Source organism: Corythoichthys intestinalis, chromosome 16, assembly GCF_030265065.1.
Source record: "Corythoichthys intestinalis isolate RoL2023-P3 chromosome 16, ASM3026506v1, whole genome shotgun sequence".
In the NCBI taxonomy this organism is placed as follows: domain Eukaryota; kingdom Metazoa; phylum Chordata; class Actinopteri; order Syngnathiformes; family Syngnathidae; genus Corythoichthys; species Corythoichthys intestinalis.
The window spans coordinates 48480915-48501710 of NC_080410.1; the positions used below are offsets into that span (position 1 = coordinate 48480915).

At 40.1% G+C, this 20796-nt stretch overlaps 2 long non-coding RNA genes across 2 annotated transcripts in view; one reads left to right on the top strand and one right to left on the bottom strand.

Annotated features, from left to right (window-relative positions):
• LOC130904668 (uncharacterized) overlaps positions 1-20796 on the bottom strand; it is a 161281-nt gene that overhangs the window by 3593 nt on the left and 136892 nt on the right. The gene's annotated exons all lie outside the window — the stretch shown is intronic.
• Positions 4703-7897, top strand: LOC130904670 (uncharacterized). Its single transcript, XR_009060888.1, has 2 exons — positions 4703-4843; positions 4942-7897. It is a non-coding gene; the product is annotated as an uncharacterized LOC130904670 (long non-coding RNA).

The following is a 20796-nucleotide window of genomic DNA, read 5'->3' on the forward strand; positions in this document are numbered from 1 at the left end:
AAAGTGTGTATTCACTTCACGAGGAAAAATTACAACAAAGCGACTTGCAGTCATTGCAAGGTGGAGATAACTGCATCGGGAGGGAATACGACTGCGCTGTCCTCACAGAGAGGCTAAGGCTCAGTCCTGGCTATTAAAAAAAAAAAAAAAAGTTCCGGCTATACAGCTAGCTAAACTCCCAAATGACGATGCAGAAGACGTTGGTATAATTTGCTGACTTTATTCAACCATCACTTGAAGAGTGAAACTAAGAATAGAAATGAAACAAATCAATTTCGTCCCCAATAACAAACAGGTTTGCATCAACGTAAATCAGCGATGATTAGCTGCTAATAACAGTATGGTTAGCATTCGTTCGCTAGCATTAGCACATCGTTCAAACCACTACACAACTGGATTTAAGTGTCCAATCGCGAGTAGAAACACTACAACAACAACACAAAAGATGATACGTACAGGCGTTGCCTCTGTAGATATTAACATTAACAAAGAACGTAGGCTCGTAGAAGTGTTTCCCTCTCTCACTAACTCGCTCACTCACTTGGATGCGGCATTTCTTCTTTGGGTGTATGTGCGCTCTTCTTCACGTGAGCGCGTTCATGCGTGAGGAAGCGCAAGGGCGCCCCCACTTGAGCGTGTAAGCGCCACAAAAACTAAAAGGCATGCAATTCAATGTAATGGTAAAATAATACACGTTAACCCAGTAGTCCCCAAATTGCGGCCCGCGGCCCAAATACATTGCACATTGCACATGCCTCTACATTTGGTCCGGCCATTTTGAATTTTTTTTTTTTTTTCTCAATCGTGTTATTTATTTTCTGGCCTTTTCCTTGAAGAATTCAGAGAGGGTTATTTGGTTATTATCTATTTAATTAATAGAGTTATTATTATTAATTATTATTATTATAAAGAATCCAGAAAGGGTTATTTGATTGTGGCTTTCTGAAAAACAATAATTTTTTACACTTATGCACTTCTGCAATCGTCACACTTTTTCTGTTACAAACTGATCCCGGGCCCTCATCAGAGAAGGGAAAAGTTATGTGGCCCTCACAGGAAAAAGTTTGGGGACCCCTGCTTTACCACATATTGCCAAAGGCAGAACAAAAACCTATCTGCCAATATATACCAATATTTTTTATTTCTATTAGATAAATGTTTCAGTAAAATGTTACACATTCTTGTGTATTTGCCACTTATTGCCACAGTTAACATTGAGGCTTTGGGCCTCTTTTGATCTCGTTGTGAGTTTGTAAGGTTGTGACTTCTGATTAAACAAACTCGATGCCAATCAAAACGTTTGTTCTTTTCCCCCAAATTTGAATCGATAAGAGAATCGATAAAGAATCGAATCGTTAAGCAATATCGATAATGGAATCGGAATCGTAAAAATCCTATCAATTCCCATCCCTATATATTACAATTGAAGTTAAAGAAAGCAAATGTTTACATTCTTTTTTTTTAATAATAAAGATATAAGTAACATGCAATCAGAAAAATAAGTATAAATGACATATTATGCAGAGTGAAATGGAATATAATTTGAAGATCGAGCAAATATTGACTTTTTTTAAATCATAAGGATTAAGTAGCCTAACATAAATGAACAGATATATGTCGAAAGTGCACATTGACAGCTAAGATGTTCTGAACCTCGACATCAGAGCGAATAAAACTAAATATAATAATTAAGCCTCCTCAACGCTTTCCTTGCTCTTAAAGATTTGATCCATTTTCTGTTGCATTGCCCTTTTTTTGTCGCATCAATTCAACAAACTTTCTTTTTTTTTTTTTGCTGTTCCAGAAAACATACACATTTGAACCAATCAGAGCAGTATGTCAGCGAATTGAACGGATAAATGAGTCCAGGCATTTTGCTCTGCTGCGTGTATTCTCACATTGACTCATCATCGTCAAACTCAGATAACTGCAACAGCTGGGGAAACCTCCATGCCGTCCCTTGAATGAAATAAAAAATAAATATCGGTGGAAACAGATTACGTGACACAAGCACTTTATTATGCTTGTTGCTAACACTTGTGTATGTAAATCTGATGTTGGTAGATTGTTTTTTTCTTGGAGATGAAATGCATGTGTGGCAGCTTAGCATTATTATTATTTTTTTTTTTATAACATAGCGTTTTGGCAGTTGCCGTCATATTTTTGGAATCAAAGCACCACAGCATTCCGGCCCTGAATCTTATACTGGAACTGCGTTCCGGCCCTGAATCTTATACCGGAACTGCGTTCCTGACCGTTCTGGCCCACTTTCACCGCTGCATAAGATGCCACATAATGAGAACATGTGACGGAACTTTGGCGCATTTTGGTCTCAACTCAGGCTCGTTATGTTTCGGTCTCCCAAAACACGTTTTTAGCTCATTATCCTCTCATCATCGTCATGAAAAAAATGTTCGTGAACAAAATATTTTCAGTATCGTCATCATTAATGAAAACAACAGTGCTATGACAATGCCAGCACCTCTGGAATTTTTAAAAAGGTCTCTCCATTTAGTTTTTTTCAACGTAGAGCGATAAAATTTGGGGAGTCAATACCTTGGGCCAAAATGCTTCAAAAAGTCTCTTGCACCCATATTCCAAACCCAAAAGGAAATCGGGTATTTTGGATTGAATATTGCAAAACATGCCATTTTTGTCGAAAACCAGGGTGCACGTTTGAGACCATTGCGCTGAGGCAGTTAGTTGGATCCTCCTCAAAATTGGTGAGACTCTTCATGAGACATATGAGATGTTAAGTTATCAAAATGGTGAGTTTTCATTCACGGGCTGACCTGTGCGGGGCGTTTTTTTTTTGTGTTAGGATTAGGGTTTAGGGTTAGGGTTCGCACTCTGCTACTTCTTCTGTGGGAGAAAAAAAAATACTATGTACTTTTCAATGACATATATTATGGATAAAACTACTTCTGTGGGAGAAAAAAAAATACTATGTACTTTGCAATGAAATATATTAGGGATAAATTGGTTCATCTAATGACAGCAGTGAAGAACTGCTTTGACTCATTAAAGCTGTTGCTTCACACTCTGCTACTTAATCTGTTGGAGAAAAAAAAGATACGATGTATTTTTCATCGTGCCAAAGTCGAACATTGTTTTGACAAAACACCAAATTCAGAAAAGGACTAATAACTCACCCATAACAACGTTCAATCTTTTTCATATTGTACGTATGTAGGCATGTGCCGGTATGAGATTTTGACGGTATGATAACCGTGAGCAAAAATACCGCGGTTTCACGGTATCACGGTATTGCAATTATAGCTCCAAAATTTTGAGATGTATGGGTTTAAAAAAAAAAACAAAAAAAAAAACTTTTTTCTATTGAAGAGGGGTTTTTTTTCAGAACATATTTGCAAATTGGAACATGAATATAATGTGAAAATAAATTAATGTGAAAATAAATAAATTAACAAAAAATAACAAATATCTTATATAAAATTAAAATAAATAGAACCTAGACCAGGGGTTTTCAACCCAGTCCTCAAGGCACACTGTGGGTCCTGGTTTTTGTTCCAGCCGATCCAGCAGAGACAGTTGAACCAATGAGGCTTCTGCTAAAACAAGCCACACCTGACTGCAATCAACTGATTGCACTTGTAAAACACCAGATTGGGGAAAAAGTGTTGTCATCTTGTTTGGTAAGAATGAAATCCTGCACCCACAGTGTGCCTTAGTGGAATAGGTTGGGAACCCCTGACCTAGACTATACCCACAGCCAGAGCTCAAGTTGCTCAATAATAGAGCAAGAACAAAATAATTGCTATAAAAAAGTAAAAACACTTCTAAATAAAATTAAAAATATATACTGTATGACTTTTTTGAGGGGGAGAAGCTGAAGTTTCGCCATTTTCAGCCACTGTGTCAACTCTCTTCTACATGATGTCATGCCTTTGTGTTAAAAAGAACAAAGAATTCATAAGTTAATAAGTTAGTTAAAAATGTATAAGTTAGTTTTATAAGTTAGTTAAAATGTAAATATTGTTGAGGTTTCAAGGTTTCATCTAAAACAAAAAGTGAGGAGTAAGACCTCCTTTCGCAATTAGCGATCTTTGACGCGATCCTTTTTTTTCTCCCCCCTTCATTCAAGCTTGTTTCTCACTCAGCGGCTGTGAGACATAAAACGTCGACCAAGCTGCTCTCCCAGCTTAGCCTAGGCTAACATTCGTCTTTGTAAGTTTTAGGTAGTTTGTATATTGAATTTGAAAGGAAAATGTATGTTTTGTTTTTGGCGACCTTTTTCATGGTGCTACTGCTATCCTGTTGAACCTACTCACATGTGGAAAAATACAATTGTATAACGTTTTAAATGTATTCATTTGTATATTTCACCACGATTTGAGAGCTCAATAAATTGAAGAAAAGTACGCCTTGTGTTTCGAGGGTTGGTTTTTGGGTTTGCTGGCTGTTTAGCAGAATAGCGTTACTGACACTCACGGCAACAAACGGGAAGGGTGAGCGCTGCCGCACCAAGCCACTTCGGCTGCATTTTGGCACATGAAAAATAGCGAATACCGTACCGTATGACGGAAAATTTTAGTGGTTTTGAAACCGCGACGTTTTCACACGACGGTAAACCGTGAAACCGGTAACCGGCACATGTCTATACGTATGTATCCCAGCCTGAACTCGACTTCATTGAAATATCACCCATTAGGCCTGGCGCCCCCTGCTGGGAACAGGAAATGGCCTTTTTTACGAGACAGACTCATCCTCGAAGGGAAAAAAACCTAACGACCCCCCCAAAAAAATCACCGAAAAGAAATTGGAGAAATCAACACAGGACTCCCGCGGGCCCGTTGAGTCCTGCTTGCAGGGCTAGTTTTAGGTTATTTCTTCATTTTGAATGCAATCCACCTTTAATTTGTTGGGGTTTTTTTAGCTTGTTCGCCCATTCAATCATTACTTTCTGTATTATGTTTCCAGGATGAAGAGTAAATCCCACTTTGGACTTGCACGGCCATCAGCAGATGTGTTCTCCTGGCGAGGCGTCCGACGACACGCGCTCCATCACTGACAACGTCGCCCTCGAGATCCTTCTTGGACCGGCACGAGCTTTGACGCAAACGCAGCGGGGCAACCGAGTGGATTCTGTTTCTCAGACATTATGAAACAGATCAGTCAAGCTAAAAAAGGGAAGCCAAGACGGCGAAGATTACCGCGACGGACAGACATATTGTTTGACTTATTCTACACCGAGCCCGGATTAATATTTTCCCGTACGGACATCTGCTTTTCATAGCCGCGCTTTCGCTCAAATGCCGTCGATGTCACAGCGACTGCGTTATCCGCTATACATCAACAAGCGCTGGAACTGAGAAAGGAAAATAATCAAATGTTATTTTCATTCTGTGACGGAGACTCGAGCCAATATTTATAACACGTTGACTGGTCAAGGCCGAGTGATTGAGAGCTTTGCTGAAAAAAATGAATCATACGCAAATTGCCAATCAATTTGAAATGAATCCGTTGATAAGTGAAACTAAAATAATATATAAAAAATATATATATATATATATATTTTTTTAAAGACGGCCCACAGGGACAGCGGTAACAGAATGTAAGTTATATTCAGTGACACTGTCATAAATAAATACCAAACAAAATATTATAACAGTGTAATTTTTTTTTTTTAATAAAACCCGGACCAGCCCATCTGGCCGGCCGGCCCATCGGGAATTGTCCAGAAGCTCCCGATTAGTCACTCCGGGCCTGGTACCAGTGCACACCCGCATGGTATCATAAAATCATGATGGTCACCTGCAGATGGACTAAACAACATTTCTTTTTCCAACAGCTGTGTGCGGGATGAGTGTGACCAATCTCCCCCTCCCCCCATTGGCAGTGTATCAAATACTTGTTCTCCCCACTGTATGTATGTAAAGTACATACAGTGGTATGAAAACGTAAACAATTTCTATACAAAAGTTTATAATTTCTCACATAATTTCTCACATTTCTGCATAAAATCCCCATCAAATGTGATCTGATCTTAAAATCACACAGATGAAAAAACAGTGTCGGCTTTAACTAAAACCACCCAAACATTTATAGGTTTTCATATTTTAATGAGGATAGTATGCAAACAATGACAGAAGGGGGAAAAAAAAGTAAGTGAGCTATCACATTTAATATTTTGTGGTCCCCCTTTGGCAGCAATAACTTCCACCAGATGCTTGTCGCTGCAGATCAGCTTGGCACATCGATCAGGACTAATCTTGACCCATTCTTCTCTACAAAACTGCTGTAGTTCAGTCAGATTCCTGGGATGTCTGGCATGAATCGCTGTGTTTAGGTCATGCCACAGCATCTCAATGGGGTTCAAGTCTGGGCTGTGACTTGGCCACTCCAGAACGTGTATTTTGTTCTTCTGAAACCATTCTGAAGTAGATTTACTTCTGTGATTTGGGATTATTGTCATGTTGCAGCATCTATCCTCTTTTTAGCTTCAACTGTCTGACAGACGGCCTCAGGTTTTCCTGCAAAACATCCTGATAAACTTTTGAATTCATCCTTCCATGATTGCAAGTTGTTGTGGCCCTGAGGTGGCAAAACAGCCCCAAATCATGATGCTCCCTTCACAATGCTTTACGATGGGGATGAGGTGTTGATGTTGGTGAGCTTTTCCATTTTTCTTCCACACATGACGTTCTGCGTTACTCCCAAACAATACAACTTTGGTTCATCAGTCCACAAAATATTTTGCCAAAACTTCTGTGGAGTATCCAAGCACCTTTTTGCGAACATTAAACGAGCAACAATGTTTTTTTTAGACAGCAGTGGCTTCCTCCGTGGAGTCCTCCCATGAACACCATTCTTGGCCATAGTTTTACATATAATTGATGTGTGCACAGAGATATTGGACTGTGCCAGTGATTGCTGTAAGTTTTTAGCAGACATTATAGGGTTCTTTTTTACCTCTCTGAGTATTCTGCGCTTAACTATTGGCGTCATCTTTGGTGGATGGCCACTCCTTGTGAGAAAAGCAACAGTGCCAAACTCTCTCCATTTGTAGACATCCGACTGTGGATTAATGAACATCCAGAATTTTAGTGATGGTTTTGTATCGTTTTCCAGCTTTATACAAATCAATCATTCTTGATCGCAGGTCTTCAGACAGCTGTTTTGACCGAGCCATGATGCACATCAGACAATGCTTCTCATCGAGACAATTCTTACCAAGTGTTTTATGGTGGGTAGGGCAGCTTTAAACCACTAATCAGTGATTGGGCACACACCTGACTTAAATTGTTAGGTAAAAATTGGTTTCAATTGCTGTTTAAGTCTCCTTAGGCCAGGCATGTCCAAAGTCCGGCCCGGGGGCCAAATGCGGCCCATGGTCAAATTTTATCCAACGTCTGGCCCGCACACAGACTTAATAAATTGGTCAGCATTACTGCTACCAGCATATGAAGTAGCTTACACACTAAATGCTGCTCCTCATTTACCCACTAAATGGAAGCAGCACTCTAAGCAACATTACCCCGTGTTACCCTTTACTCCCAATTTTCTAAAATGGCGACAATCAACAACAACAAAAAAGAAAGTTGACTGTGACGGCCGACGCGTCAAAGATAGGTGGAAATTGGATAATTTCTTCACTAAAATACGCAACAACTGTGTCTGCGTCATTTGCAAAGAGACAGTCGCGTTCAATGTAGAGCTACAGCTATCGAATATTTTAGTAGTTGATTAATCGATGGACTAGTCAGTTCGAATAATCGAGTAATCGGATAAGGAACATGAAAAATTAAAATACTTGAGCTGAGCCTCAAACGGTGTAAAAAAAATGTTCAAAAATGACGATCTATGTCCAACAAAATAACAATTGGCTAACCTACATAGAAAAAGTCTGCTAGCTTAAATGCTATAAAATGCTTAAGTTTTTTTTTGTTTTTTTTTTACAGTGCTCTTGACAAATGTTTCAGACACATATTCTCACAAAAAACGACTGAATATACCTGTAAACTAAATTATGAATGCATTAAAGAACATTAGCTCAAACAAAAACTTAGCTTACGTTGGTCTTAACAGGGAGCAGTTGGATTCAGCCATGTGAAAAGAGGCAGACCAGAGGGCAGTGTATTCACCCTAATCAATTCATCAATCACCATTACAACGCCACTTTAATTAAACGAATACTTGAAGCAACATAATTTAATTCGAATATTTTTTCTAATCGAATACTCGAGTTAATCGATTAATCGTTGCAGCGCTAGTTCAATGTGAGGCGATATTACCAAACAAGACACTCTGAAATGTACGACAGGATTACAGGGAAGATACGTAGCGAGAAATTTAAGCAAATTGAAGCTGGTTAAATTTTACAGCAGCAGTACTTCGCAAGAGCCCGAGAGTCGAAATAATTAATTAAAAAAGAAAATAAAGCAGATGTGACACACAGAATGGCTTGCTAAAATTTGCTTAAATATATTGTTCTACGTAAAGGACGTCAGCCAAGGTCGGCCCCCCACATTTTTACCACACCATATCTGGCCCCCTTTGGAAAAAGTTTGGACACCCCTGCCTTAGGCAGAGGGTTCACTTACTTATTTTCCCCCTTCTGTTTTTGTTTGGATGCTATCCTCATTAAAATTTGAAAACCTATAAATGTTTGGGTGGTTTTCGTTAAAGCACACACTGTTTTTACATCAGTGTGATTTTGACAAAAAACAAATCACATTTGATGGTGATTTTATGCAGAAATGTGAGAAATTCCAAAAGGTTCAGATACTTGTTCATGCAACTGTATATGTGTAATACATACGTATGTATATTACATTTTTTTTTTTGCATCAGGAGAAAATACTTTTACTTTTTACTAGTAAAGTACATTTTAAAGCAAGTGCTTTTGTTCTTAAGTAAATGTACAAGTCCAAGAAAAAAAATCCAAGAAAAAAAAATTACCGTACTTAATTTTTTTTTTTTTTTGCACCTGTATCTCTTTTACTCCAGTAAAAAAAGTGAGTACTTCATCCACCACTGGCGGTAAGTCACTGTAGTATCATCTTTAAAGTGAATTTGTATCATAATTGGCATGAAATATATCCGAATTGGTGGGTATCCAGTCAACATTGAAATGTATTATTCAAAGTAATTGCTTTGTGAGATTCAAATTGTGTAGTTGCTAGGGCGCTAATTATTCCTTAAGAAGAAACTTCTTATTGTTTGCTTGACAGACTTGTGACAAGTCATGCAAAATGTCAGCACATTTGCCGGGACCCGATCAAAAATAAAGAAATTAGTTAGGGGGTAGGTTTGATGTTTTGAAAGTTGAGCCTCATGACATCTTTATGGCCCCCCGAAACATTAGCATGGCCACAATGCACTTCCCCCACCGTCGCCCTCTTTTTTTCTCTCTCAGGGGAAAGATGACCTCTCAATTCACTGCACTTCTATAGTCCTCAATGGAGCGGCTCAACAAAGGGTGACATCATTTTCTCAGGCTTCCATTGGCCCCCTCCGTACCTCGGAATGACATCATGCGACCCGCCCTCCTACCCGGACCCTTGAAAAACACCCAACCGCCGGGTCTCGATCAGTCGGCCCGCCCCTTTTGGATGCTGCGTCGTCAAGACGACCGGCCCAGGAAATGGGGCCGTACTTGGCAGTATATTAGAGCTGCCTATTCCATAATGAGCTCAGGCGGCCATGCCTTTTGTGCACCGAGTAAACAATCGTGGGACATGATAGAGTGAGACCAAATGAAGGGGTGGGCCAAGTGCAATGTCACCCGTGGCCCTGTTGCCCCAACTTTCCACTCAACAAAATGTTACATAAAAAAACCTTCAGCTTACAGAGGATGCTTTAACAAGAAATATGTGTATGCTAAATGTCTGTTAAATATGTTTTTTATGCTTTTCAAATAAATATTCCCGGTGTATTTTCTCTTACCACAGGTAAACATATCTATTTGGATTTAGGTTTTTTTAATCCAATTGGATCATTCAATCCTTCGTTACCGATTCCTCCAATTTCTTTTCGGTATTTTTTTTAATATGGTAAGACCTTCAAATTGGCCATTTCATTTGCCATGAAAAAGTAATAACAACCACCTAATAATAATAATAATAATTAAATTGGCCATTTACATTTGCTACGAAGAAGCCCTAACCCTAAACACCAAAAAATGCCCAACTTTGGTTCCCCGCACAGGTCAAGCCCGTGAATGAAAACTCACTATTTTTATATGTGCAAATTTTGTTGCGTTTTTAAGCATGTTCAGAACTTCAAATTGGCCATTTTCATTTGCCCTGAAGAAACCCTAACCCCCAAATAAGCCTGACTTTGATACTCCGCCCAGGTCAGGCCTGTGAATGAAAACTCACCATTTTGATAACTTAACATCTCATATGTCCCATGAAGAGTCTCACCAATTTTGAGGAGGATCCAACTAACTGCCTCGGCGCAATGGTCTCAAACGTGCACCTTGGTTTTCGACAAAAATGGCATGTTTTTCAACATTCAATCCCAAAATAACCGATTTTCTGTTGGGTTTGGAATATGGATGCAAGAGACTTTTTTGAAGCATTTATGCACAAGGTATCATATCCCCAAATTTCATCGCTTTACAATGAAAAAACTTAAATGAGAGGCCTTTTTTAAAAATTCCATTTAAGACATTTTTTTACAACGTTGCCAAATTATCGAAATTTTTGCAAAGCTGCATGTTTGTGCAAATTTTGGTGAGTTTTTAAGCATGTTAAGACCTCCGAATTGGCCATTTTGTATTTGCCAAGAAAAAATAATAATCCTTTGCAGAACAATAGGGCCCAAGCACCATTTAACATCTCATATGTCTCATGAAGAGTCTCACCAATTTTTAGGAGGATCCAACTAACTGCCTCGGCGCAATGGTCTCAAACGCGCACCTTGGTTTTCGACAAAAATTGCATGTTTTTCAACATTCAATCCCAAAATAACCGATTTTCTGTTGGGTTTGGAATATGGGTGCAAGAGACTTTTTTAAAGCATTTTTGCACAAGGTATCATATCCCCAAATTTCATCGCTTTACATTGAAAAAACTTAAATGAGAGGCCTTTTTTAAAAATTCAATTTTTGACATTTTTTTACAACGCTGCCAAATTATCGAAATTTTTGCAAAGCCGCATGTTTGCGCAAATTTTGGTGAGTTTTTAAGCATGTTAAGACCTCCGAATTGGCCATTTTTTATTTGCCACGAAAAAAGAATAATAATCCTTTGCAGAACAATAGGGCCTGAGCACCACTTAACATCTCATATGTCTCATGAAGAGTCTCCCCAATTTTGAGGAGGATCCAACTAACTGCCTTGGAGCAATGGTCTTAAACGTGCACCTTGGTTTTCGACAAAAATGGCATGTTTTTCAACATTCAACCCAAAATCCTCAAGTTTCTGTTCTTCCATACGTCCATATTTTGTATATAAATCAGATTTTGTTGCACTGCATACTTTAAACTTCTCACCCCAAATGATTGTCAGTACTTACAGTAGATAGCGCCAAACCTTTTTCTAAAAGAGGAAAAGAAAGAAGTTAAGAACTTATTTTTTTGCGCTTGTAATCAAGTATCAAAAAAGTCAAATAAAGCAAACTGTAGTAAACAAAATAGAATATAAATTAAACAATTGCCAGATTGGGGGCCCCCTAGTGGTCAGGGGCCCTAAGCAGCTGCAGAGTCTGCCTATAGACCCTACCCACGTGACGTCACAACTCCGCTCTTCTGAATGGTACCGCCCAATTGTCCGTCAAAACATAGTGTTACGGCTACGTACCTTCCTCCTATTTACGGCGTGTTTTTCTGCTCCTTAACATTAATAATCAAAATGGTGAAGGCGTGTGTGGCTGTTGGTTGCACTAACAGAGAAGATGGAAGGAGAGACTTGAAGTTCTACCGTATTCCGAGGGATCCAAAGAGGAGAGCGAAATGGACGGCTGCAATTCGACGTGAAAACTGGGCACCAAAAAAATCACCACAGACTATGTAGTAGTCATTTTATATCCGGTAAGATGCATTTAAGATATACTTAGAGGGTTTTGGGCTGACAAATAACCACAATTAAGATCATTGCTAGGCTAATCGCCGACAACATACACGTATGTATGTAGTGAGAGTGCTATCGCTAAACCATATAAATATTAAAAGCCTTAACTCCATTGACAAACGACATGAAATACATTAGACTTGACAGTGGGTGTTAGCAATAACAAAAGATTTTGAATTGAAAATTTCGTAACTCACCTTTCCAAGCACAAGATAGATTCCCGCCGAATTTTCGTGGACGAGGACCTGTTTCACCCAACCAGCAACGAAGTATTTATAAGCCTCCAAGCTCTTGAAGTTTTTCAAATTTTCGTGAGAATAGGCTGATTTTGTGTGGACAAGATAATTGTAAATATCAGCGTAGCAGATGTCAGGCAGACAGGGCGAAGACAGTGGGTCGAAAAACATCGATGTGGGCATCAAATATGGATCTGGCGACTGTATAGAACGAAGCTTTTCCACATAACGCCTTTTATGCAACACATCCAGTGAGTTTAAGGCATCAGAAAGCACCGGGTCTTCCATGAAATGTATTTTAAATTCCTCGATCAATTGAAACCAATGCTAATACAGAGACAAAATGACGGACAAGTGGGCGGAACCATACAGCGAGCACGTGGTTTTGTGACGTCGGTGGGTAGGGTCTATAGGCTGGGCCGGCCCTGCTTGGGAGCTCCAGGGCCCTATGCCTGGGTGAAGCTTTCATGTCTTGGCAACAAGTTATAAGTCAAAGAGATGACAAAGGCAATTACGGCTAGCGATTTTCAAGCTAAACTGTCGTAATGAAGGTACAGTATTTTCTCCGTAGTCATGTGGATGAATTATCACGTTATGTTCATACCAAAGGTTTCATACTCGTTTGGTTTTGTCGAACTTATTTGTCTGCATATGTGGGCATTGGGCTGCACACCTCAATTTAAACCTCGTTTTTTTGTCTGATCATAGCTGAGTCAATTCCATCTGTTTTGCTCTGGGGCTGAAACTTTCCCTCCTTTTTCTGTTCATATTAGATTTCGCTTTCCCCCCACTCCTACGGTGACTTTCTCTTTCTTCAGTGGTCTTTTTTTACCCGGCGCTTGGCCGGGTGCAGAGGGTTTCAGAAACATGCCATCTTGCAGTATAACATTAGGTGGGTAATGAGATTCTGACAATTAATCAGCAGCAGTAATCAGGTAGCGCGCATCCACGCGGGAGCGGTGTTTTTACGATCTGCAGAGACCAACGGCAGCTGTATAGACTGTAAAGGTTGTTGTCTATTTGAAATAGCGTAACGGAACCACGTTGAATCAATGTTAAGATTTTTTTATTTTTTTTATCGACACATTATTTCAATGGTGGGAGCATTCTGGTGGCCTTGACGGTTTTAAAAGTACGTCCGCGCCACCGGACCATTTACAGTGTATCACAAAAGTGAGTACACCCCTCGCATTTGTGCAGATATTTAAGTATACAGTGCCTTGCAAAAGTATTCGGCCCCCTTGAACCTTGCAACCTTTCCCCACATTTCAGGCTTCAAACATAAAGATATAAAATTTTAATTTTTTGTCAAGAATCAGCAACAAGTGGGACACAATCATGAAGTGCAACAAAATTGATTGGATAATTCAAACTTTTTTAACAAATCAAAAACTGAAAAGTGGGGCGTGCAATATTATTCGGCCCCCTTGCGTTAATACTTTGTAGCGCCACCTTTTGCTCCAATTACAGCTGCAAGTCGCTTGGGGTATGTTTCTATCAGTTTTGCACATCGAGAGACTGACATTCTTGCCCATCCTTCCTTGCAAAACAGCTCGAGCTCAGTGAGGTTGGATGGAGAGTGTTTGTGAACAGCAGTCTTCAGCTCTTTCCACAGATTCTCGATTGGATTCAGGTCTGGACTTTGACTTGGCCATTCTAACACCTGGATACGTTTATTTTTGAACCATTCCATTGTAGATTTGGCTTTATGTTTTGGATCATTGTCCTGTTGGAAGATAAATCTCCGTCCCAGTCTCAGGTCTTGTGCAGATACCAACAGGTTTTCTTCCAGAATGTTCCTGCATTTGGCTGCATCCATCTTCCCGTCAATTTTAACCATCTTCCCTGTCCCTGCTGAAGAAAAGCAGGCCCAAACCATGATGCTGCCACCACCATGTTTGACAGTGGGGATGGTGTGTTCAGGGTGATGAGCTGTGTTGCTTTTACGCCAAACATATCGTTTTGCATTGTGGCCAAAAAGTTCAATTTTGGTTTCATCTGACCAGAGCACTTTCTTCCACATGCTTGGTGTGTCTCCCAGGTGGCTTGTGGCAAACTTTAAACGAGACTTTTTATGGATATCTTTGAGAAATGGCTTTCTTCTTGCCACTCTTCCATAAAGGCCAGATTTGTGCAGTGTACGACTGATTGTTGTCCTATGGACAGACTCTCCCACCTCAGCTGTAGATCTCTGCAGTTCATCCAGAGTGATCATGGGCCTCTTGGCTGCATCTCTGATCAATTTTCTCCTTGTTTGAGAAGAAAGTTTGGAAGGACGGCCGGGTCTTGGTAGATTTGCAGTGGTCTGATGCTCCTTCCATTTCAATATGATGGCTTGCACAGTGCTCCTTGAGATGTTTAAAGCTTGGGAAATATTTTTGTATCCAAATCCGGATTTAAACTTCTCCACAACAGTATCTCGGACTTGCCTGGTGTGTTCCTTGGTTTTCATAATGCTCTCTGCACTTTAAACAGAACCCTGAGACTATCACAGAGCAGGTGCATTTATACGGAGACTTGATTATACACAGGTGGATTCTATTTATCATCATCGGTCATTTAGGACAACATTGGATCATTCAGAGATCGTCACTGAACTTCTGGAGTGAGTTTGCCGCACTGAAAGTAAAGGGGCCGAATAATATTGCACGCCCCACTTTTCAATTTTTTATTTGTTAAAAAAGTTTAAATTATCCAATAAATGTTGTTCCACTTCACGATTGTGTCCCACTTGTTGTTGATTCTTGACAAAAAAATTAAATTTCATATCTTTATGTTTGAAGCCTGAAATGTGGCGAAAGGTTGCAAGATTCAAGGGGGCCGAATACTTTTGCAAGGCACTGTATCTTTTCATGGGACATCACTGACAAAATGACACTTTGACACAATGAAAAATAGTCAGTGTGCTTCTTATATAATAGAGTTAATTTATTTTCCTCTCCAAATAACTCAAAATATAGCCATTAATATCTAAAACCCTGGCAACAAAAGTGAGTACACCCAATATAAACTACATCCCTAAATGTCCAAATTGAGTACTGCTTGTCATTTTCCCTCCAAAATGTCATTTGACTCTTTACAGGAGTGCTGTCAGCATTGCTGCAGAGATTAAAAAGGTGGGTGGGGGGTCATTCCCACCATCATGCTTGACTGCAGGCATGACAAACTATCTTTGTACTCCTCACCTGGTTGCCGCCACACATGCTTGAGACCATCGGAACCAAACAAATTAAGCTTTGTCTCATCAAACCATAGGACATGGTTCCAGTAATCCATGTGCTTTGTTGACGTTTTCAGCAAACTGTTTGCGGGCTTTCATGTGTACCGTCTTCAGAAGAGGCTTCCTCCTGGGGTGACAGCCATGCACGCCAATTTGATGTAGAGTGCGGCGTATGGTCTGAGCACTAACAGACTGACCCCGCCCCCACATCTTCAATCTCTGCAGCAATACTGAAAGCACTCCTGTAATGAGTCACATGACATTTTGGAGAGAAAATGACAAGCAGTACTCACTTTGGACATTTAGAGATGTATGTAGTTCCCATGCGGGGTACTCACTTTTGTTGCCAGGGGTTTAGATATTAATGGCTATATTTTGAGAGGAAAATAAATGAACTCTATTATACAGTGCCCTCCATAATTATTGGCACCACTGAAAAAGATGTGTTTTTTAGCTTCTAATATATATTTTTTTTAAATTCAAATAATGCAGGACCTTAATGGAAAAAGCTCAGTCTTGGTCTCACACAAAAATACACACGGTCCCAAGCTTCAACTGTGCTTTGGTCAGATGAGACCAAGATTGAGCTTTTTGGCAACAAACACTCTAAGTGGGTCTGGCGTGCCAGGAAAGATGCGCATGCTGAAAAGCACCTCATACCCACTGTGAAGTATGGGAGTGGGTCAGTGATGCTGTGGGGCTGTGTCGCTTCCAAAGGCCCTGGGAACCTTGTTAGGGTGCATGGCATCATCAATGCTTTGAAATACCAGGACATTTTAAATCAAAATCTGTTGCCCTCTGCCCGAAAGCTGTAGATGGGTCGTCACTGGGTCTTTCAGCAAGACAATGACCCTAAACATATAGCCAAATCTACACAGAAATGGTTCACCAGACACAAAATCAAGCTCCTCCCATGGCCATCTCAGTCCCCAGACCTTGTTTTGTTGGCAAATGGGGGTTGTACAAAGTATTAACACCAGGGGTGCTAATAATTGTGACACACATTATTTGATGTCAAATAATTTTTTCTTTATGTGGGATTTTTTTCCGCACCGAATGAATGCACTTGTATTGAAGGTTGGATTTTTCTCTTTTTTCCCCATAAAGGTCCCATATTATTTGAATTAAAAATATATATATATATTAGAAGCTAAAAAACACATCTTTTTCAGGAGTGCCAATAATTCTGGAGGGCATTGTATAAGCTCCTGTAAAGAGTCACATGACATTTTGGAGGGAAAATGAAAAGCAGTACTCAATTTGGACATTTAGGGATGTAGTTTCTAAGGGGTGTACTCACTTTTGTTGCCAGGGTTTTAGATATTAATGGCTATATTTTGAGTTATTTTGAGGGGAAAATAAATTAACTCTATTATATAAGATGCACACAGACTACTTTTCATTATGTCAAAGTGTCATTTTGTCAGTGTTGTCCCATGAAAAGATATACAGTGATACCTCAGCTCACGAACGCTTAAGCTCACGAACTTTTCACCTCAAGAACATTAAATTCGCGAGCATATAGTCTCTGCTGACGAACTAGTTTGCGGCGGACGAACCAAACCACGCGGTCGAACAGCGCCACGAGAAGCTGACGCATGCTCACGGCGTCCCAGTTCGTCCCCTCCCTTTCGTTGAGTGCGGACGTGGTTTGTGTTTGATAGACATTTTGGACCATATTGAGTCTATTTTTGCTATTATGGGACCGAAAAAGACCCCACCACAGGCTAGTGTTAAGCCTAAGAAGACATTAAAGAAAATAAGGTATATTTTTGTGTAGTTTTAAGGCTTATTTAGTAGAAAATTATGTTTAATGGGGACCTGGGAACGGATTATTCTCATTTTAATGGTTTCTTATGGGAAATAAATGTTCGGAAGACAAACTTTTCGCCTTACACACACTTTCTGGGAACCAATTATGTTCGTGAGCTGAGGTATCACTGTACTTAAATATCTGCAGAAATGCGAGGGGTGTACTCACTTTTGTGATACACTGTATATTCTCGACCCCTGTCCAACCCATTAGAACTGGCATGTTTTAGCAGCCACCAATTCAAATGGATTGGACGTTTCTTGCAGTCATTGGCATTGAAACATGATCATTCACTACAAGGCCAATTCAGATACTGTAAATCGGACGTCTATCACTGTCAATGGTAGCTAATGAGTTAAAATTCACGTTGGGCACTACCGCGTTCACACGAACATCAACATCCACTTGGAAATGCCGTTAATGAGGATAATTGGCCGCGCGCTCAGCCAAACCCAATTGGTTGAAAAGAGTCCTCCCCGAAGCCGACTCCTCGTAACTTCCCAAAAAGCCGAACCACATCTGAGAGGAAAAACCGCGCAGACTCCTGGTTGAGGCCCAGCTGTCATGTTGAGCTTGTACATTTATTACGCAGCTGAGCGCGTTGCTCGTACGCTTGGACAAAATCTTTTTCTCTCTTTCTCCAAGGATCCGAAGCAAAGCGCCACTTTTCTGCGGCTTATGTGACGTGATTAACGGCGTTAGCCGAGAGAAGGCCTTTTGGGCTAATGGGTATCAGTTACCTCTGGCAGGCCCGAGGGTGTGCGTGGGTTGTCCTTCTTCTCGCCTCTGGTGGGAATCAACTCTTCGGATTTTCCACTGTCGGCAGAGGTGATGGAATTGCACTCTCATGTTGATGATGGATTTACCTTACGGTTTTTATTCGAAAAAGATCTCCTGTGCTGACTTCTCAACATAGCGGTTGAGAAAAACAAATTTTTATTCAAGAGGAGACTGAGGGCTTCTCGGGAGGCATTATGCTACATAGTAGAGTCTATTAATTTTTCTGGTTGGAAATGGCCATCTTAAAGAGCATACGACAGGAGAAAAAAAGTCTTAAATAGCATTATTATGTGAATTAGAATCATATTTTGAGACGATTCGACTATATACAACAATTTAGCAAAGCGCAGATGACGAGAAATTAGCCTTTTAATCTGCCTGTTAGCCACGCCTACCATGACAGGGCTCTAGCGTCCCGAACAGGTGGATGATGTCAGCGAGGGACTGGGCTCATTGGTTTTAGTATTCAGCCCATTGAGGGGGAATTATTCAGAACGAGGAAAACGCGACAAAGAGCCGCAAAATATCATTGTTTCAGTCTCTCTACTCCAATATTTTTACAGGATATTCTTTTTATCCAAGTATTTTCCCCAATTGCTAAATAAATGGCATGGTCATAACAAATAACAGTCTTGTGCTAAATGAAATATGAAATAATAAAAATGCACTTATTCAGGATGACATGGCAAAATTACTCCATAATGGTCAAAACTGTCGACTTCCCCTTTACTGTCGCACCTCCCGAACGATATTTTATGACACCTAAATCGGACATATGTCATTTCCCTTCCCCGGCTTCGGAGAATGTAAACAAACCAAGAGGCGTGACAGCTAGCCGACATGCTAACCCCAACCGAGTGATGTTTCAAAGTCTTCGAAGCGGAAAATCACACATAACTAGCCCGGATTATTTGACATGACGACTGGGTTGTCGATTGTCTTTGTGGATCAGCAAACCGCCCGGCGGAGAGCAATTTACAGTCCGTTCCCCGGAGGAGGGTGGCAACAATTGTGCAGCTAACGTGCAGCTAAAGTGCACGAGGAGAGCTTTTTATATGCCTATCAATGATCAAACGTAAGTAGTCTTTTATTTTAAGAAAGTTTGTAGTGTTTACTTTGTAATCGCTGTATTCGTATTTAACATAATACAAAACAAGATGTTTACTCACTTCCTTGTAAGTCCAATGGTCCCACAGTAGTAGGGCTTGTTTTGGCCAATATCCACGGTGATTGGGAACCTTTTGAAACTCCAAAAAGGCGCACACGCCTCTCCCTCATAAAGCAAGATTTTTCTGCAGCCGTTTGGCTGGCGTGATGCGAAAAATAAACGTATTAATCCGCAAAATCAGCTGAATCCTTAGTCCTCATACACAACAGTACCGCTGTTTAGTGAAGAGGACGCCTTCACCCGTACTCGTCACAGCGCCCTCCTCCTCAATGCAAGACCGAAGCCAGAAGTCACTCATTTTCATGGCGCGGGATTAAAAAAACTAAATAAATATAGCGATCGCTTCCACACACATCCACTGCTACAGAGGGAGACATACAATAACAGTCGAGGATAGTAAACGTCTCGTGTTTATACCTTGTTGTGTCAAGTTGCTAGGAAAGAAAACATTTTATTCAAGAGGAGAATAAGGGCTTCTAGTGACTACACTTTTAGAGAAAAAGGTATACAATACCAAACAACAACAGTGGAGGATAGCAAGAGTCATGTTTTTTATCTTGTTGTGTGTAGTTGCTGGGAAGGAAAACAAATTTTACTTAAGTGGAGACTTACTCATAAGTAGGGATGGGAATTGATACGATTTTTACGATTCCGATTCCATTATCGATATTGCTTAATGATTCGATTCTTTATCGATTCTCTTATCGATTCTAATTTGGAATAATTAAGAAAGAAGAAAATTACATCATATTAGTGCTGATGCAATAAACAATGCAAATTGACTGTAAAGCAGTCATTAACACACATACATACATGACTCGCACAGTACAATGAACACAAAGGTGGGGGGCGCGAGTGCGCGCGCACAACCTGGAAGCACGCTGCGTGTACGTCCAGTCATCTTGGCCATAAAAGTGGCGAAAACTAAGCACTTTACACTCATATGGATGTACAACATCATCTTGACGCTAACCTAAATGCTAAACGCTAGATGCAAACCTGATGTAAATGTAGATATATATACATATATATGTTATATTTTTCTTATAGAGTATTCGACAAGGAATACGATAGACCGATTAATAGACTTTTTGGGGGGGAAAAATCGCCATTTCTTTAAGTAGTCTCATGAATAATGACCTGCCTGTGAAAATCAATGCAAAATCACTCAGTGACGAATCTCCAGATTATACTTGGTAAGTGGTCCCTCTTTGAGAAATCATGTAGTCTTACTAAATGTGCGTAACATGCTTAAGTTATATGATGTAAATCGTGCTGGTTGGAATCTATAAGAGAATCATTAGATAAACTTCCAAACGATTCCATGGAATTGAAACACATGGAACCGATTCTCTAGCAGGGGTCCCCAACCTATTCCACTAAGGCACACTGTGGGTGCAGGATTTCATTCTTACCAAACAAGATGACAACACTTTTTCCCCAATCTGGTGTTTTACAAGTGCAATCAGTTGATTGCAGTCAGGTGTGGCTTGTTTTAGCAGAAGCCTCATTGGTTCAACTGTCTCTGCTGGATCGGCTGG